Source organism: Sciurus carolinensis, chromosome 5 (assembly GCF_902686445.1).
Source record: "Sciurus carolinensis chromosome 5, mSciCar1.2, whole genome shotgun sequence".
NCBI classification, from domain to species: domain Eukaryota; kingdom Metazoa; phylum Chordata; class Mammalia; order Rodentia; family Sciuridae; genus Sciurus; species Sciurus carolinensis.
This window is the reverse complement of record NC_062217.1, coordinates 155,271,508-155,291,048: the sequence shown is the minus strand read 5'-3', so window position 1 is coordinate 155,291,048 and position 19,541 is coordinate 155,271,508.

Here is a 19,541-nt window from a genome sequence, read left to right as displayed (position 1 = left end):
GGTTACCTAGGCACAAATGACCAGCCGTAACTATCAAAAAATCTAGATGCCTAGAAGGAAATCAGGTCGCCAGTGCCCCAGAGAAGCAAATGTTCTTATCACTTGAAAAAAATGTCCTTGTGTCCAGATGCCAGGCAGGGGCCAGTCATGCAGGCAGATCCAGTGTCCCATATTAACTCTTCTCTCTCTAATTACAGATTTGGGGACAGAGACATAGCACATATTCAGATGCCACAACTGCAGCACGGGACTTGGCAATCTATGGCTTTGATTGGTCATGTTTGTGTTTTAGGATGTGGAGCTAAGTCAGATGATGGCCCAGACCTGATATCAAAACTCACTGAGTTCCTGGGCAAATCACCTTACCACTCAACGTTCTGTTATTTCATCTGGAAGAGAATACGGGGTAGGTGGCTGGCCCCTAGGAGTTGGTTTCCCCTCTGAAGTTCCAGGTTGGAGAAGGCAGTAGCAAGTGAAAAGACAGGCCAATCGGCCAACCTCTTCCTGCTCCCTCCCCAACTCTCCTTGGCAACCAGAAAGCCAAGCCCACCTCTGCCCTGCCTTTCCTGCAGCATGCTGCACAATCAAGAGAAGCAAAGACTGTTTTTAACCGACTTCCCCTCCAGGGGAATGGCACCAGTGAGGAGATAGCTTCACGGAGCAAGGGAATGCACTTGTTTTGTGGGACTAAAAGAGAGAGATTAAAACTTGAAGAGCCACCTGTGCCTTTGGGGGAAGTTTGCAGTCAGGTCTACGTTAAGACAATGGTACTGATAAATCTTAGATTTCCAGGGGGAGCTCTTTATCCTATTTTGCGTCCATAATCTTTATGGCAGTGATGAGAAAACCGTGGCCGTAAGTTTCAAAATAGAACTAACCAAGATGAAACAAGATACTGGAGTTTGAAACTAGTATGAGGAGATCTCAGTGCCAGGCCTCTCTATGGTAGGGTTACAGGGAACTGATCGGGTGGAGGACCCCAGACTCTAAGGGGTAAGTCAGCACCAATCAAATGGCAAAAGCTGACGTGTTGAATCCTTACTCACGGAGCAGGTCACTCTTCTTCTGTCCCCTCCCACTCTTGTGCTCTCAGATCTGCCTTACCTCCTCCACTGTCCTTATCAACGCACTGACACACTTCAGTGTCCCCAACCATCAAAAGCACTGACCTAGGTTGGGCTCCTCACACGTCCATTTCTCTGTTCTTCTGAACAGAGTCCTCATGCAGGTTGTGCAGACTTGATTCCATCTCAGATTTATCACCCACACACTGTTGTCCCTACTCCAAAGTGGGATTTGTCACCGACTCTTCCCAAGAAACCTGCTCTCATCGAGGACATCAGGAACCTTTATGCAGCTCCATCCAGTATGAACACACCATCTTCAAGGGATGAGTCTTCCAGCCATTGCTGTCCCTAAGACCCATGGCACTAGGACCCCACGATTTCCCTTGTAACTTAGGGATTGTCCCTCCTAGTTACATGATGTGCACATGTCTGTGGACACGTGTGTATGCAGGGGTAAAATGCAGAATCATAAATATTTTTCCAACTTGATAAATTTTTTCACTTTACACCCAAATGCAGAATATGTTCAGAAGGCTCCCTGATGTCACTTCCAAGTCAATGCATCCTGACCAAAGACATAAATGCCATTGTCACGTGAGCATATACCGCAGGGCTCCCTGTGCTAGCAAGAGATGGCAGGGCCCACAGACTGACAGTCCTCGTGCCTCTGTGTGGTACCAGTGAATGTTTCTCTCACATCCCACTGGACAAAACAAGGGATACAGGCAGGTCTGGACTGAGGTAGAAAGACTCTACTTCCTGAAAGGCGCTGCAAAGTCACCCTACAAAGGAATATTCTCCCTTCTGAAAATGAGGAAGAGGTAGAGATTCACATGGGCAAAACCAAATCTCTGTGGTTCCAACCCAAGGAAGGATCCCTATCACTCTGTTCTCCCCAAAACAGCTGTTATATTTTAGTTTGTTTCCTGCTGGAAAAAATGGTTTAATTCCTTTCTGCTTTCAATTGCCTCCATTAAAAATGATAATGATAATAGCCCTTATCCACTGAGGGATCACAAGGTGGCAGACCTCACACTACACAAGTTTTTACAATGAATTCTTAAAATACTTCCATATAACAATCCTCTGATTATTCCCATTTCCAAGGCAAGCATACTGCAGTTCAGCAAAATTAAGTGACCTTTTTCAAGGAGTCCAAGAACATACATAGCAGAACTGGAACTCGAACACAAGCCTGGGTGATCCCAAGCTCACCATCTCAATCCTCGGCCAGCCCAGATCTCAGACACATTCGTTTGAAATTTGAGGGCTAAAGATTGGGTGGAGGTCACCTACAGAAACAGTCCTGTGTTATTACCAACAGTGTGTGGGTAATAAATCTGAGATGGAATCATGTCTGCAGAACCTGCATGAGGACTCTGTTTAGAAGAACAGAGAAATGGACGGGTGAGGAGCCCAACCTAGGTCAGTGCTTCTGAAGGTTGGGGACACTGAAGTGTGTCAGTGCGTTGATAAGGACAGTGGAGGAGGTAAGGCGGATCTGAGAGCACAAGAGTGGGAGGGGACAGAAGAAGAGTGACCTGCTCGGTGAGTAAGGATTCAACACATCCGCCAGGTCAACATTTTGTTAAGCCCGTAGTCCCTCCAGTGAGAAGGGAGGCAGTAAGTTGACTTCTCTTTTCAGAAGGGGCAGAAGTGTTGTCTCAGAGAGGCCAGATTTAGAGACTGTGGGGGTCAGAGCACTTTGGTATGGAGAGGACGGGTCGTGTACAAATATGCTCAAGGAGTCACAAAGCAGAGGAACTCACATTCCCACGTGTCCTCAGACGGGAAGGAGGGAGTCCCCTTCCCAGCAAAGCTCAGATAGAAGGTGATGCATAACAGGAGGCAAGGGGAACCTTTCCATAGGTGAGTGTTCTTCCCAATGTGTTTCACAAAATATTTCCCCTATAATTGGCTCCTGAAGCAAAGATTTTATTTTTTTCTCCTTGAACAGAGAAAGCTGAGGAATGCTGTCATCTTTCTGTTCGGAAATCTATAAAACCCATTAGCCTCTTAAAGGATATGGTAATGTCACAATGAAAACAAAGCCCAGACTAGTTTAACGTCAATAATCTACTTCCTCACATAAAACTTCTTAATAGTCTATGAAACCAGTTACTGAGAAAATACAGACTACCATTTACAGTTGATGAAGGTGTACACTGAACAAGTGGAGGATGCTTTTCATCTTTCTGTTTCCATAGATTTGTTTCCTTATTATTCCATCTGCCCAGCAGATGACAGCAGTTTCTTAAAGAAGGGATTTTTTTTTTCTCCTAAGTCATCCAAATTCACCCTCTATAAGTAGTAGGAAAATATCATCATGCATCTCAGAAGCCACGGCCTTCACAGGCACTTGAGTGATTTTTCAAACCAAGACCTAGTTCTTTTAAGGTAACAAGCTGAGTTGTATTACTTCAGGGTTTTTAAAAGCCATGAAATTGGTGTTCCAGGAAACATTAAATTCAATTGCCCTTGGATAGCCTGATACCTTCAACTAGAGGCACATCATTTTTCCTTCTTCAGAACTTAATAAAATCAGTTAGCAGACACACAGGTTTCATCCCTGACCAGGAGCAATGAGTGGAGCCGAGCCCCAGAGGCCTTTCCCTAAGGCTGTGAGATTCATGGACTTCACTGGTGTCAGGGGTCCAGTTACCTGGGGACTCATAGAAGTACCTGCTACAGCGCTTAGACTCTGGTGGATGGTATCATGGCCATCATTCTGACTGGGACACTGGTGACAATGGCCTGTCAGTGGCCTTCCATCTACCCCATGTCTTCTCTCATGGGAAACTGAGGGGACCATATCCACAATTACCACTCTTCTTAACTCTGCAGCTTAAATGCACTAACTTGACCCAAAATATACAAGAGGAGGTTATAGACCACAATGTAGGACACAAACCTGAGTTTCTAAAACATCACTTCTATTTTGTCCTTGAGGCCAAGTTCACAAACTCTAGTCTGTAAAGGACCAGACAGTGGAACCCGCTCTCAGGCCTTCGTTGTTACCGCTGTGTGATGTGGGTGCCTGAACTCTGCGAATCACGTTTACTCAGTCATCTGCTGTAGCTCCGCCCAAGAGGGCACCACAGGAGACTGGAAGCTCCAGGAGGAGGGAGTTTGCTTCTCCCTGCTTCCTGCTCCTGTTTTACTTCAGTCCCAGTTTCCCATCTGTTCTGATCAATGTTAGTGTAGCAACATTTCTCCGTCCGGGTAACAGTGGTACATTCCAGAACTAGCAGCGGATCTTGCAGTTGGTCCAGCCTCTGCGGATGAAACCCCATCCCGCCCCCTTGAGCACCTCCCAACCCGCCTGTGCTCTTTTCTGCAAAAATCTAGGCTGCAGCCCTTCCCAGGACTTCACCTTTTAACCCATACAACACTTTTCCTGTTTTTATCCCAGCCCAAAAGTGGCAGCTGCTTCCCGATGTTGCTGTCTCCTTGTATCTTGGTGTTCCTTTGGCATTTTTTTTTTTTTTTACTTCTTCCACATTCAGTTCATGATGTTCGTGTTAAACACACTCTGCTCATCTCCTGGCGTTAGGTCTCCTCTCCTCACTTACTCCTGATCAACGCAGTAACACACATTCATTCGTCAGACTTGCCCTTTCTTGTATATCTTGGTTTCTCTGACACATCTCTATTTTATTTACTTTACATAGTTGTTTTTCTTACGTAACCTAGTTTCTCATACACATTTTTGCTTTTTCATGTCACAAACAAGCAACCCATTTCCAAGGTTTCAGGGGCTCCTCTTCCTTTGCTTCCCTCCTTCCCTCTTCTTCGGAAGCACGCTGCTCTCCTGCACCAGGATCACTTACCCACTTCTGCTAAACACGTGTATCCAAAGAACATATCACTGTCCCCTTATTTTTAGTGGAAAATGTAAGCACAATTCCAACAAGACAAAAACACTGAGTTCTCAGTGGAACTCAAGGTTAAGAAGAAAGAGGGGGGAAGTCAGGAAACTGACCAGGTGGAAGGTGTGTGCTGGAATTGGAACCTGACTCACTTCTGCTGCTTGATTCAAGGAAGGCGTGGGAGTTCCCTGGTGGCAGAGCCCCACGTTTTTCACAAGGAAACAGAAATCCAGATTTTGGTATCTTGAATTTAAATGTTCATAACTAATTGGAAAAGAATATTAAATATTGTGCTGGCAGACGCTGTGCAGACCAAACAATAGCCATCTGTGGCTCACGTTCTGCCCAGGAGCTGCCAAGGTTGCTCTTGCCATCCAGATTCTGTTTTTATCAGCCAAAGCTGCATGCACACCTTCATACCCTCACACTAGAGCAACAGGGGAACCACTGATGTACAGCCAAGGGGAAAATCCCAGCTATAAATAGAAGTCGTGGGTCACAGTATCATGATTTGAGAAAGAGCTGTATGTGGGGTGTTCTCTATAACCAAAACCATTTAGGAGATGAGGGCTATTGAAAGGTTTTGAGGAAGAGAGGCTGGATTGCAAGAAAATTTCCTAATTTATTATTTCACTTCAATATAATTGGTTTCTCTTTCCAAATATAGAACTCTGAATAGCAACAGCAAGTTCCAGACCATAAGCAATGATACAGCAGCTATCTGCAGAGTGACTGATGCTTCTTGGGGGAAACTCCAGCAAGTTCTGGAACATATTGATGGTAGCTTATCATTTTTCAGTAGCATCTAATTGCAAAACTTTTTATGGTAATGAGTCAAACCAAATTTGGATTTAGGAATATTCTTGGATATTAGAGCAAATTGTGAACACGGTGTTTACATTGAAAAGATTCCAATTTTTGTTTACAAGCAGCTAATTAATCAACAACTCATTCATTTCATAGAATTCCATTCATTCCTAGTTAATTAAGAAAGTTTGTCATCTGACCTGTGGTTGAGTGTACAGCTGTCATCTGGATTTCTCTGTGGGTCCTTTCCTCCTGTGTTCATGTAGGATGGTTGCTGTTCCATTAAATCTGCCAGGATCTTTGTTAACTTCTTGGGAAGCTGTTCTTGGCATCTTTCTCCTTGTCCTGCTACAGATTAAGCCCTCTCTTCTGTTCTTCCTTTGCTTTATTCATGTTGATATTATGTGTTTGGCAGTTTCTCCTCTTGAACAATGGACAGTATAAAGATCTAAGCTACCTATAAACTTCAGTGAGTTGATAAATGTGGTTTGAAGTTCTATGTTGATCCCTGGTTTGACTGGGTTCCTGGGGAAGAGCAAGATTGATTATTCACACCTACTCAGAACTAGAGAACAAAAGAGATACTGCTGCATTGCATGTATTCTACATTTGCAACCATTCTCTGTGCGGAAAAATCCTGATTTGTTAAATGAGAAGAGTAAAGCTGCTACATTACCTCCCTGTCAAAGGGCATAGTCACAAGTGGCACAGGCAGGATTAGCCTTCTGCTCTTTAACCCGAAAGCCTGCATTTCTTTCAGAAACACATTCTACATCCATTTAATTCACAGAATTAAATAGACTTTATAGTGACTGGTAGACCTCTAGCCCAGAGTCAAACCCGGTGAAAATAAGGATATAAAGGGAGACAGTGGCCCCGCCCTCAGGGAACTCCCCTGAAGGAGACAAGCTCTTAAGATCTGAAGGCTGTGATAAGGGCAGTGTCTTTGCAAGGCTGTGCAGTCTCCCAAGGAGCTTGATGACTCTTCATTAAGGCGAACCTCATTCTTTTCCATGAAACAGATCACCTTATGTCCATTAAGCTCTGCTATGTCTAGTGTCTTTTAACTTTCTTGAGGAAAGAGAGATTGGATGGTGACCTTAGTGAGAACTGTCACTTCACCATTTCACAGAAGGCCATGGAAGTTCAGAGGAAGAACCTGATTCAGGCCAGCCAGGTGTGGATTTGGATTCCTGCCTGACCCTGCTAGCTTAATTCCATGAAATGGTAGTACCTACTTCCAAGTGGTGCTTTCCTAGTGCCTACCTCATTCCCAGGCACTTTGTAGGCCCTGATTCAAAGGTCTACCGTGACTAAGTCACAAGTAGCAACCCACGTCAGTGTCAAAAGTAGGAATCAGCAAGTCGCTTCAAGATTTTATGTACAAATACAATAAAGGACTGACAGTATAAATTGCTTAATAGTGTTGCTTATGATCACAAGGTCTTGAGTATCCACTGACCTTTTGAATGTCCTCAAAAAACACTAATTTCCTTGCTTTTGTTACTTTTAAGGGAACTCTGAAAGGGGCTGACTGGCGATCAATACTGTACTTAGAGAGCTGGACAAAAGGAGACAATGCCCAGTCCTTGGTGGAGGCAGGAAGGACAGAGCTGCTCTCTGGGATCATCTCTTCTGATAAGGCCCAGTTGCTGCACAGCATCTGGCCTTCTCTGTTGTAAATTGTGGTAGAAAGAAGCAGAGACCTGGCAGCTAACAGCTGTGCTTACTCAGAGAAACACCTGTCATGAAAACATGTTTAACTCAAGCCAAGGAAAAGAGACATACTCCTTACTAACCTGATTCAAATGGTGGGACCCATTTGAAACTCTCAACCTGGGGCAGGTTTTTCAGTGAGACTGGGGGCTGGAGGAAAATTTACCAGGCTCCACTTTTTATTTATAACAATGTCTATCACTTAGTGAGAAGAATATATCGTGATAATTTAGGATGATAACTGATGAAAGAATACATAGGATATTGCTTGTACCATTCATTCTTGCAATTCTTCTGCAACATAAGACTATTCAAACATTAAGTTTGTTTTTAAATGTCTGATACATTTTCTACATTAGTGTAACATGAAGTGCAGAAGATGAATGAGGGAGTCAGGGCATATTTCAGGAAAGGATGATAGTTAAGCTTAAAGTTTAAAAAGTGAGTAGGGGTAAATAGGTGGATTCATGGTAGGTAACTGTGGTGATCTAGTCTTTCTACCAAATAATATCTCACAGACATCTTTCTATGTCAATTACTAAAGATCTCCTTTATTTTTGTTGGGCTCAGGATTCCTGGAATAAATGTATGATGTCAATAATTTCTTCATTTATGAACACTTAAGTTAGCATCATTTTCCCTTTCATAAGCAAATCTGCAGATAAACTTACAATATAATTTCCACTCATATTTAAAGTGCCTGTTTAATTTTCTCCTGCAGAACTATAATCTTCCCAGAGACAAGAGCTGTGTGTTTATGTTGCTCACTCCTTAGTCACCAGTATATAGTATGACAATAAAATTTTAGAGCAGCATATGTAAAGACATAGAAAAAAATGGCAAGAATGTAAGAGACTTGAAAGTAATTTTCTATAGTGGGGTTAAAGGCTGCCTATTGTGGAATTTTGAGGAATAGGGAAAGAATTAAATGGGATGATGATCACTAAGAATAAAAAAAAATGTTAATATTTTAATACTGTAACTACAAATATAAGGAGATAGAGTTGCTCACCCAGGGAGGGAGTTTATGAGCTTGTAGAGTCCACAATAAAAAGGAATTTCTTTTCTCTTCCTTTTAAAGACTACATGAAGATTTGTAGGAATCTTAGAAAGACCTCTGAATCAGCTCCCTTCTCTGCAGAAGGAAACAGAGAGAAAGAGGTGATGTTAGAAAACAGAAGCTCCACTGTAAGTTTATGCAATAATCTAGATAGGAACAATGAATGATTCTACTCAATTACTGTGGAGACTGAGAGAGAGTGGCTGGAGGGGTCACTGAGATGAGCAGGAAGACATGGAGGCAGCTGTGAGGAGAGAAGCAACAGGAAGGTGGAGGTCTATCAGGGCACCGTGTCAGGGCTGCTGTAGGACAGCCTGGGTCGGGAGGTAATGGCCTGAAATCTGAGTTTCATATCAATGGCCAGTACCCCTGGGTAGACAGAAATGGCGCACACCAAATGAGATAATCCAAAAGTCAGTTCAGTCTGCTGTGTGATTGGAATGGGATGTTCCAACCGGTCATGGTGGAAGGAACTAGAAGGCTCCTAAGTGGAGGTGCCCAGCAGGCAGGTGGGTACACTGGTCTCCATGGAGACAGCTCTGGGCTAAAGATGACAAAGGTCTCTGATTGAACTGCACATAAGCACATAGGACAAAGGAGACTCACTGTAAATGAAAACATGCGACGGGATTAGGTAGAAGAGACTCCAGAGTGGGCTCTTGAAACAACCAGCATTTAAAATGGAAGAGAAAGAGACACCTTTAAAAATCAGGGTCAGAATGATGGGAAGATAAAGTGAAAATGGCTGAGGAAAACTCACTGAAGTTTGATTGAGGAAGAAGGAACCTCTCTCAGCAGTACAGGGTGTCAAAAAGGCGTTGCGGGACACAGTCCCTAAGTAGTAGGATTTCCCCTTTGGACATCATCCATAGCCTTCCCTTAAGCAGGGTCGGTCAGACACTGCCAATTGCTTCACATGGAGGATCACATTTAATGTATACAACAGGCGATGAGGCAGGTCATAAAATCCTAATTTTACAGATCAAGAATAAGTAGCTTCACTAACTGACTCACAGACACATAACTAGTTATCAGAAAAACTCTGATTGAGAGGAAAGCTGTGTTGGGAACTGTACTCTGAACTACTAAGCTCTACTGTGCCACCCACTGACACATCTAATTAGTTTCAATTCAGCACTTCACAACAGTTTGGAGTTTTGTTTTGTCCTCTAATTTTTCATAACAATAAACAGTAATTCTTCCATGCTATTCTAAATTATCATCAGGATTGAGTCTTCTATGTGTTGCCCCAAGTTTTTAGCCCAAATAAAGATATCCATTGGTCCTGCAAAATCCATTCAATAAATTAAATTCAGCAGAAATAACCATATAGGGTATCACAATAAATGCAGACTAGCCAGATTGTCCTCCAATGACACGAATAGCAGATCAAAAAACGATTTGATCATGGGCTATGCTCCCTGGTTCTCACTCCTTCACCGTACTTCTCCAATGACTTACATGCAAAAATCCCCAAGGTTGTAAGACGAGGCCACATGCAGACCTTGATACCTCCATAATGAGTTAATAATGTATACTCCATACTTAATGCATGAGGAAGCAAGCCACAGAAATTGCACAAAAGAGGTCGAACTCACATCTCTGGTGGGCCATTCCTTTGAGCTTTGGGTCTGCAACAAACTATTGTGGAAGGAAAATGCTTTTCATCTTCCTGCTAATAAATAAATCACCAGTTGTTGTATATTTTAAAGCCTCTGAATAGCACCCCAGGGCTCCACAAAGACTTTATCCTCTGGGTGCATTGGCATGCAAGTCATTCTCTTAGCTGTGTTCATAGTCACCTGCGGAAGGAGTGCCATGGGTTCTGCACCCTTCTGGAAAGTGAGCATCACAGTTACCTTTTGCATAGAGCTGGCTGCCATGGTACAATTAGAGAAGAAATAAATCTTACCATCTTGATGACAGCCCATGCAACCGAAGCCAGGCAGTGTGGATGGCTTTGAGAAAATGGAACCTTGTATTCCTTGACAGTGTAATTATTATGCTCCATCAGCTTATGCGACTTCTTCATAAAAATCACTTAACACTTCACAAAGATATTACTTTTGCCATCAAATATCACTTTTAGGAAGCATTAATAATTTAGGAATTTCAATATTAAAAATGACTCATTCACTAAGTGCATGAGATGCTCCAACTTTTGAGTCCTCCCATTCTGTATGACTCCCCACCCCCTGTTTATTGATTATTGGTATATAATTGATATACCAAAAAACACTTCCCATAAAGCATAAAATCGGGAGAATTTGGATATGTGCTTACACATATTACCACAAACCAGGTGACAAATATACTCATTTCTAAATATTAATGCTTCATTCTCCTTGTGAGACAGTGGAGGAACAAGGAAGCTGTAGTAAGGAGCTGCTTCTGGTGTTCAGAGGCCAAGTAGCTGACGAGACAATTGAAGTGGTTGGAGAGTGCTGCGGCTATTTTTGTATGCATTTTCCTCGGGAGCAACAGACGTGTGTGTTCTTAAATCTAAAGCCTTGTCTTATAAAGTCTTTTCTCTTTGAGCTGAAGCACATGACCAACAGGAAATGCTTATTTCACTTGTTTAAGTTGACTTTTAAAATGTATTTACAAAAAGAAAAAGTAAAAATTCGACTATTTTGGTGAGTTGGGACCAACAAACTCCATCTTGTGAACACCATCACGATCAAAATACAGAATAATGCTGTTACCCCACCCAAACTCCTGCTGCCCCATGTGGCCACCCTCTCTCTCCACCCTTGTCCCCTGGCAGCCCATTCCTGAGTTTCCTGTCCCTGTAGTTTCGATTTCCATGCTGTTGTGTGATAGGCATTTCTTCAGTGAGTACTATTTCGTTGTATAGAATACCACAGTCTCAGCTTGCTTGTCCTGAGAAAAGCACGCATTCATCACGCACTGACTGCAAGGGTCCTAATGACCTCCGACACTGTGTGAATGCTTTCTGCCTTAATGTCAATACACCACCTCACTTAATTTCCTCACAGTGTAAGTGAAGCGATATCACTACTGCCCCTCTGCTTTGGAGAATAGAAAATAATTTTTGAAATGTTCTTTTCAAAGAGTACTAAGTGACCTTCCCTAGGGTCACATAATTTGTAAGTGTCATAGCCTGCATTTGGATCAGGGCAGTCTGACTCACGCCTATCCGCTATCACATGAAAGGTAGGTTGAAGAAAATGAGGATTCCAGAGATAAGGTACTTTGCCATAAGTCACTCTGACAATATTACCTTACTGTCGACCAAATTGTGAAAACAGTCTCCGGGCATTTAGCCTTGATCAGTTTCTAGATTTCATTTTTTTTTTTTTAATTATTCGCTCCTGTGGCATTGCATGTTCAATTCAGATCTGCATACATGGAGCCTTCTGGAGTTGGAATAACTTGTTGGGCATTGGTACAAATCATCTCCCAGGCTTTAAGATTAGATAATAAAATATATTGGGTACAAAAGAGACCTTGTCTCTATCTTGATTTATCTCAGCCTGAGGGAAATTGAAAGGATGAAAAAAAAAATCTGCTCTCCTGAATTGAACTGCATAGAGTTGACATGTAGCAAAAATATTTATATTCATTTTAACTTTGGGTTGTTCCTCAAGAGGTTAAATCTTTATTCCAGGATGAAGATAAAAATAAATTTTGATGCTAGATTGCTTATGTTATCGCCTTATCATGAGCACTGTAGAATTGGAAGCAACAATCTCCAATAGAGATGTCTAAAGGGAGAATGTGACTGTATTTTTCCAATTGTATTTATAGTAATAATAATGTACTCAGTTCACATCTTTAAGAAAAAGGTCTTAAAGTACTTTATGTATTTTAATTAACCCTTACTGTTCTCAGGACATAGATAGTATTTCAATTTTATCGAGGCACGCAGAGTAAATTTAAGGTCTTAGGATCAAAGTCATGGCATGCTGGTAATAACAACTTTTCACGATGGAGACAAATCTGGGAAAAGAAAGAATAGGCAACAATCCAAAAAACTCTACGGTCTGACTTTTCAACAACATTGATCTTTGCACATTCCACTAGTCCTTTGGATTATTAATTCCTCTGTAAATTTTCATTACAGAAACACCCTGAATCCTCTTTCCTGTATTCATTTGCGAAGCATGAACGTGGAAGAAGGATGATTTGCTTAGATGTTAAGCAACTCTTCCTCCTGCTCTTTGAATCCAGTGAAAGAGCCAAAACAAGTTTTCCCTTAGCAGCTTTGAGATAGAAGCAACAGACAGTAAACTATAGGTATCCAAAATTGCATTTTGAATGTTGCCCATGTTAATTATCTTAATGATTTTTAAGTGTACAGTTTAGTAGCTTTGAGTATACTCACTTTGTTGTACAACAGAGCCCCTGAACTTTTTCCTCTTGCAAAACTGGAACTCTCTTCCAGTTAAATGACTACCCATTTCCCTTTCCCCCCAGAACTTGCCACCCCTCTTCTTCTCTAGTTTTCTATGAATTGGACTACTTCAAGTACCTTATCTGAATGGGATAAAATGGTGTTTATCTTTTTGTGACTGACTTTAACTGGCATAATGTCTTCAAGGTTCATACACATTGTAGCATATAACAGAACTCCCTTAGCTGAATAACGTTACATTGTATGCATATACCACTTATCCATTCATCTCGAGATGAACATCTGGAATCCATCTTTTGACTGTTGTGAATATTGCTGCTATGAATATGATATGCATACATTTGTTTGAGATACTGCTTTTATTTTGGGGGGGTATCAGAAGTGGGATTATCATGTTAACTGCTAGTTCTATTTTTAGTTACTTCAGGAACCATTTATATGAGTCAGCTTTCCATTACGGTAACAAAATACTTGAGATAATCAACTTCAAAAGAGGAAAGATTTACATTGGCTCCCAGTTTTGGAGGCTTCATCTATGGTCAGTTGGCCAAGTTGCTTTGGGGTCTGTGGCAAGGCAACACGTCCTGGCAGGAGTGCAGAATGGAGTGAGATGCTCACTTCATGATGGCAGAGAGGTGAGTGAGAGAAAGAGAAAGGGGCTGAGGTCTCATTATCCCCTTCTAGTGCAGGCTCCCAGTGACCTAAGACCTCCTACCAGTCCCGACCTCCTACGTGTTTCTACTACCTCTTAATCCCACCAAGCTGGAACCTAGCTTTCTACACATGGGGCTTTGGAGGACCTACCAGACCTAAACCATAACACCATGGTACAGTTTCTATTTTTCTTAGTGCCTGCATCTTTTTTCACTTCTGGTAGCGGTGCGCCAGGGTTCCCTTTGCACCACATCCTCACGAGCACTTGGTGTCTTTTGTTTTTGAGTGGCCCCCTTAATGGGTGTGAGGTGCAGCTTCAACTTTCAAATCTAGAAAATTGACGAATGGAAAGCCACACAATCTTCCAGGTTTAGATGGCTTACATTCTATTCTTAATTATAGATTTGACCTTATGCGAACAACTTTCTCTCTCCTTGCAAGTTTTCTAAAACAATTTTTGATGATGATGATGATGATGGTGATAATGCATATTCTAAAACATGTTTTAACATGTGATGTGTGATTATGTGAGTTATATCTATATATTATATTTAACTATATAGATATAAGATATATAACTACACCTACAGATCTATAGAGAGATAGATATAAATATAGATGATTATATGTGATAATTGATTATATGTGACTGAATCTATACATATATATAATGCTAAGATAGACCTAGCAGAGTTATGGTAATTTCCTTGGTAACTACTCCTAAATATGTGCCTTCTTTCCATTTCCTTCCCCACTTCACTGGGATCACTTCTAAATTAAGTCCTTGCTTGAAGTCCTTGCCTCAGGGTCTGCTAAGGGGAAACCAGGCAAGGATAAGTGTCTAGTTACTCTTCTTCAGATAAAATACTTGAAGATTGCAACTGGGGGAGCATATTTGATGGATCTAGCACAGTCCTTCAAAGTTAACTTTCTTTGTGGTGTTTCTGTTTATATTCTTATCTTCATCATAGAGTTTGAAGAATGATTCATAATCCTTATCGGTGTTCCCATGTCTTCCCCCAAAATAAGAACAGCAGAGGCATACAGCATTACCCAATCAGAGGTTGAGAATCTCAGGTCTGAGCGGGACCAATAGCTGCAGGAGGGTCATGTCTATTAGCAAATAGAAGGTCTGTGATGGACTGTATCGATTTTCCCTCAGCATTTTCTCTTCTAGTCATGAGAACATGAGCAGTGATTAAAAAATAATAATAATGGACTAGATTCTGGAATTCACACTATGCAGGCTTAAAGAGAGCTTGGCCTTACTGAGACTGATTCTTGGAAAGCAGTGTAAGAAAGGTAGATGTTTCTGCTGGCAAAACTTGCTTTGAGAGTCTCCTGAGAATGAGCAGGAGGCAAAGGATCACCAGCCCAAATGCACTTTGGTATGAGGGTGCAACCACCAGTTTTCTTTCAAAACCCTTCTTCGCTTTGATTACTGCCTATTCTAGTTTATCTGGATGATCATCTGGATACTTGGCCTGAACAATTAAAAATGGGAAGAGGAAAAAAAAAGGAATACACTGAACCTCTGTCTGACAGCAACCTCTCTCCATCAAGTCCTCCCTGCAATTCACCCTTCTCCAGGCAAACTCCTTCTCTCCTGTATGTTTTCATTGCATCCTATGCTTCTGTCTGCCACAATAACTAGCATTTGTGATAAACTGTACTTGCTGTCACCCAGGTTCAAAGGTGGGCACCCAGAATAGGGGAACCAAGTTCATTTCTTCCTTTCTTTTTCCAGGAAGGAAACACTTGCAGTACATCCCTTCTCCTTGTCCCAACCTTTGCCTTCCTGTTAGTGAGACACATCAGAATCACCGGAAGATGTCAAATCTTCTGAGAGCCAACACATAGTCTCTTTCCTATGGGGGCCATCTCATTGAGCAACCATTGCCAATGAACTTGTTCAAGGTCATGACACTTGCTTGGTAAGTAGTTATTGGCAAATTTCCTGTCAGCTTTGGTTTCTTCTTGGATTCCACATACAGCTTTGTAAAAAACACAAGATACAATATGTGAGCCATACTTAGCTTTAAGAATGACTTTATATAATAAGGGCTTGATAAACAATATTTATTGTTGCTGTTGTTAAGATGCTTTCTATTTTATCCAAGTGCTTTAGGGCTACATAAAGCTCCTCACAGATGATCTGGTCCAGTTTCCTTGGTTTAAAAGTTAAGAATCCAAGAGTGATGAATCACCTTTCAATGGTCAAACAGTTGATTAACAGCAGAACCAGGGCTGAATATCAGATCCACTAATCCCCAGTTCTTCTACAAGGAACTGCTAAATGGCACAGAGGAAATGTCAATCTCACCATGTTTCATGTTGATATACACAGCAGGATAATCACTATAGGAAACCTCAGATCTCATCCAAGTGCAGTGAGAGTGAAGGCATTAAATCTCTTTGAGTCTCAGTCTGATGTTTCCTCCATAAATGAACAATTTTGAGGATGGTTCCTATGGATCCTCATAGCCGTATGTGTACATATCATCATCCAACTTTGTTTTTATCTTAATTGTTCCTATGTTCCCATGATAGAGTTGTTATAAAAATAATTTTAAAAGTTATGGTTTTAGATATGTGGTATCCCCCAAAAGCTTATGTGTGAGACAATGAAACAAGGTTCAGAGATGAAATTATTGGGTTATGAAAGCCTTAACCCAATCAGTGAATTAATCCCTTAATAGTGACTAACTAAGTGGTAACTGTAGACTGATAGGGTGTGGCTGGGTGAGGTGGGTCATCAGGGAAATGCCTTTGGGGTTTACATTTTGTCATGGTGAGAGGTTCTCTCTCTCTCTCTCTCTCTCTCTCGCTCTCTCTCTCGCTCTCTCTCTCGCTCTCTCTCTCGCTCTCGCTCTCTTCCCTCCTTCTCTCCTTCCTAGAGCCATGTCCCCGGATGCTTTCCTTTCCACATCCTTCCACCATGATGTCTGCCTCACCTTGGCCCCTGAGGAATGGAGTTACCATTTATGAACTGAGAGCTCTGAAACCATGAGCCCCCAAATAAACGTTTCCTCCTCTAGTTGTTCTTGTCAGGTCTTTTGGTCACAGTGGGGGAAAAAATGATTAAAACAGGAGACAAATAATTAGCAGAAAGTTTAGAAAAAAGTGTTGTCTCCGTTTGGAACATGGAACCAAGGTTCACAGGGCGATTCACAGAGATTCATCTTAACACAAGATGAAAAGAAGCATAAACATTGAAAGGCTTTTTTTTTTTTTTTTTCACTTTTTTGAGGAATATTCTGGAGAATCATTGGACAGTGACAGAAAAGGGAACTTGAGAAGTTAACAGTGAAGTTAGAAAGGATACACAAACATGCCTGTACCCACATTGGCAAAGTAACTGGGTATTACCTCCAAAGCAAAAAGAATGAGACCCTCCTTGAGTGTCCGTGGCACAATTAATACACTCAACCAGTTATGTGGGAAAGAATGGTAACCCCTGGCACCTGAAAGGTTAGTTCAGTATTCCTGGGAATGTTATGGGGTGCAACTTAAGAACCGACCTATCACCAATGAGAAGTCCAAATTTGAGTCTTTATTAAGCCGGCCGGCTGACTCTCACACAATGCCCCCAAAAATGACTATTGGGAGAACAGCCCTGACCATAGGGTTGTAGGAGTTCTTATACCAAAAATCACATCAATCTCAAGTGTCTGTTGCTATGATTCAAAATTACAAACTAACATCATGAGATCATCGACAGAGGAGGGAGTGGGGAGTGGTACACCTAGAAACAAACCTAGGTACAAACTAAAGAATGGTTACTAACAACCACACAATTACTGCTACATGGTACACTGGTTAGGGGCAATAGAGATCAAAAGAGAGCAATTTTTCATTACATAGGAATTGTCATTTTATATTGGTAAACACGTCACACTAAGTAACTGATGATGGGTACAGAGGCGTGGTGTCCCATGGGAGAAGCTTATTTCCTACATAACATGGAGTCTCAGAGTAAAATGGAGTCTGTTTAGTCATTTCCCTTAGAGTCTGGCTTGTAACATTCTCATGGAGCCAGATCTGTCAGCCCCTCACAGGAAGAGTTCCCAATGCATTCATGGAACACAAGGTTCCTGGGCTAAGTATGAAAACTTAGACCCACAGAATTCACAATGAAGTAGAAAACAAAATGTACATATAGGACACAAAATAAAGACCACATTGGAGAGTCTTTTTTCCCACTAACATTTAAGTTTCTTAAAAACAGGTACTGTTCAAGTTTATCTCTGAACTCCCATGAAAAATAATAATTGTTGACACATATTAGGTGCTCAAAAACAATTAAGAGTGCTCTACCACACCATTTAGAGATAAAACTATGAATGGGAAAGTCATGCTAAATAATTGGTTGTAATTAAAGTTGTGGAGTTAATGAATTAAGAAAGTACTGAATATAACTGTGGGCATATTCTTGGAAAGACAAGAAGCTGGATGCTGCAGAACTTACCTGCAGAATTGGAACTCAAAACAGACTTGAGAATGTGCCATTTTGACAGGTTAGTAAAATCACTCAGAAGCAGAAGCAGCAATTTTCATCTAAGAGTAAGAGTATAACTCTCACTTCACATGGACTTTAATAAGCAAGCTATAAGGTACATTTTCACTTTACCTGTCTTCTGTAGGCAAGGGTAGAAGACAGGATTCCTTGGGCACTAGAAGTCAGAGTTGGTTCAAAAGTCAGACATACATGTAATTAATAAATTTTATTTTTCAAATCAGCATGATAAGGCACATTACAAACTACCTTCTGTACACAGCATCTCTCTTTGGCAATTCCTTCATGCACCCTGTTCTGCTAAGTTACCACTTACACCCCTGCCCTGACATTTCTAATGGGCTGGTTTCCTTCAGAGTTGTACAATTAGGCAACATGAGACAACAGTCACACTAGATGAAATTTGCTATATGCCTACCCAGTATTCTTCATCACAGTATCTTAAATACTACCTTTTTAATACTATCACGAGTAATCATTCTATTTGTCAGTTATTTATAGCTATCACTAGATTGTAAACTCCATGAAAGAGAAATATTTGGTAAACTACTTAATACTGTTTCCCAGGACCTTGAACAAGGTTTGCGTCAGAGACAGTACTTAAACTATTTTGTTTGAATGAATTTTCAAATGCACAAATAAATATGAAGACAGAGGAAAGAAATGCCATGAATACTTCCATTAGGGTCATCAAGATGCAACTCATTTAATCACATCCAGAAACTTTGAAAGCAATTTTCTATCATCCCAGGAGGAATAAGAAAACTAAGAAGTATCAAGTGTTACCTGTTTCTCCTTCCCTCTCCTCTTCCTCCTTGTCTGCCACCATTTTATTTTAAAGTTAGAAATCACTTGCTGTTGTAACACACTGGTTTTCAGGAGACAAGAAAGCTATCCAACACCTCAAAATTAAGAAGGAGTAAGGTTTAATGAATATAAAATCTTTCAAGGAATTTCTGTAGATAATTGGATTGAGAGGTATAACTCAGTGGTGGAGCATTTGCCCAACATGCACGGGGTCTTGGGTTTGATTCCTAGTGCTACAACACAAAAAATAAAATACATACAAATGAGTGTGTGTGTGTGTGTGTGTGTGTGTGTGTGTGTGTGTATTAAAGGACTTTGGAGGTTTTTATCAAGACAGGAAGACAATATCATGGTAGCAATTTCAAGTACCACACAATTTGTTTTATTTTATTCAGTTGGCTGCTAGATATATTTGTGTAACAGTGGAAGATGCATAATATTATCCCTGAGTATGAGACCTAATCAAAATCCCTGGCTTTTCCATTATTAATGTTTATTTTGGTTTTTCTTCCTCCAAAAACTACTGCTAGTTTAGTTTAGGGGATATGTATTAGATCAGGAAAGGCTGGGAAATTGTCCAGGGAGACCACTTTAAAGTGCCCAGAGTTGAAGAAACCATTGACAGAGTGTTGTTTGGGCTGCAAGACTCAACCTTAGGTCATATGTC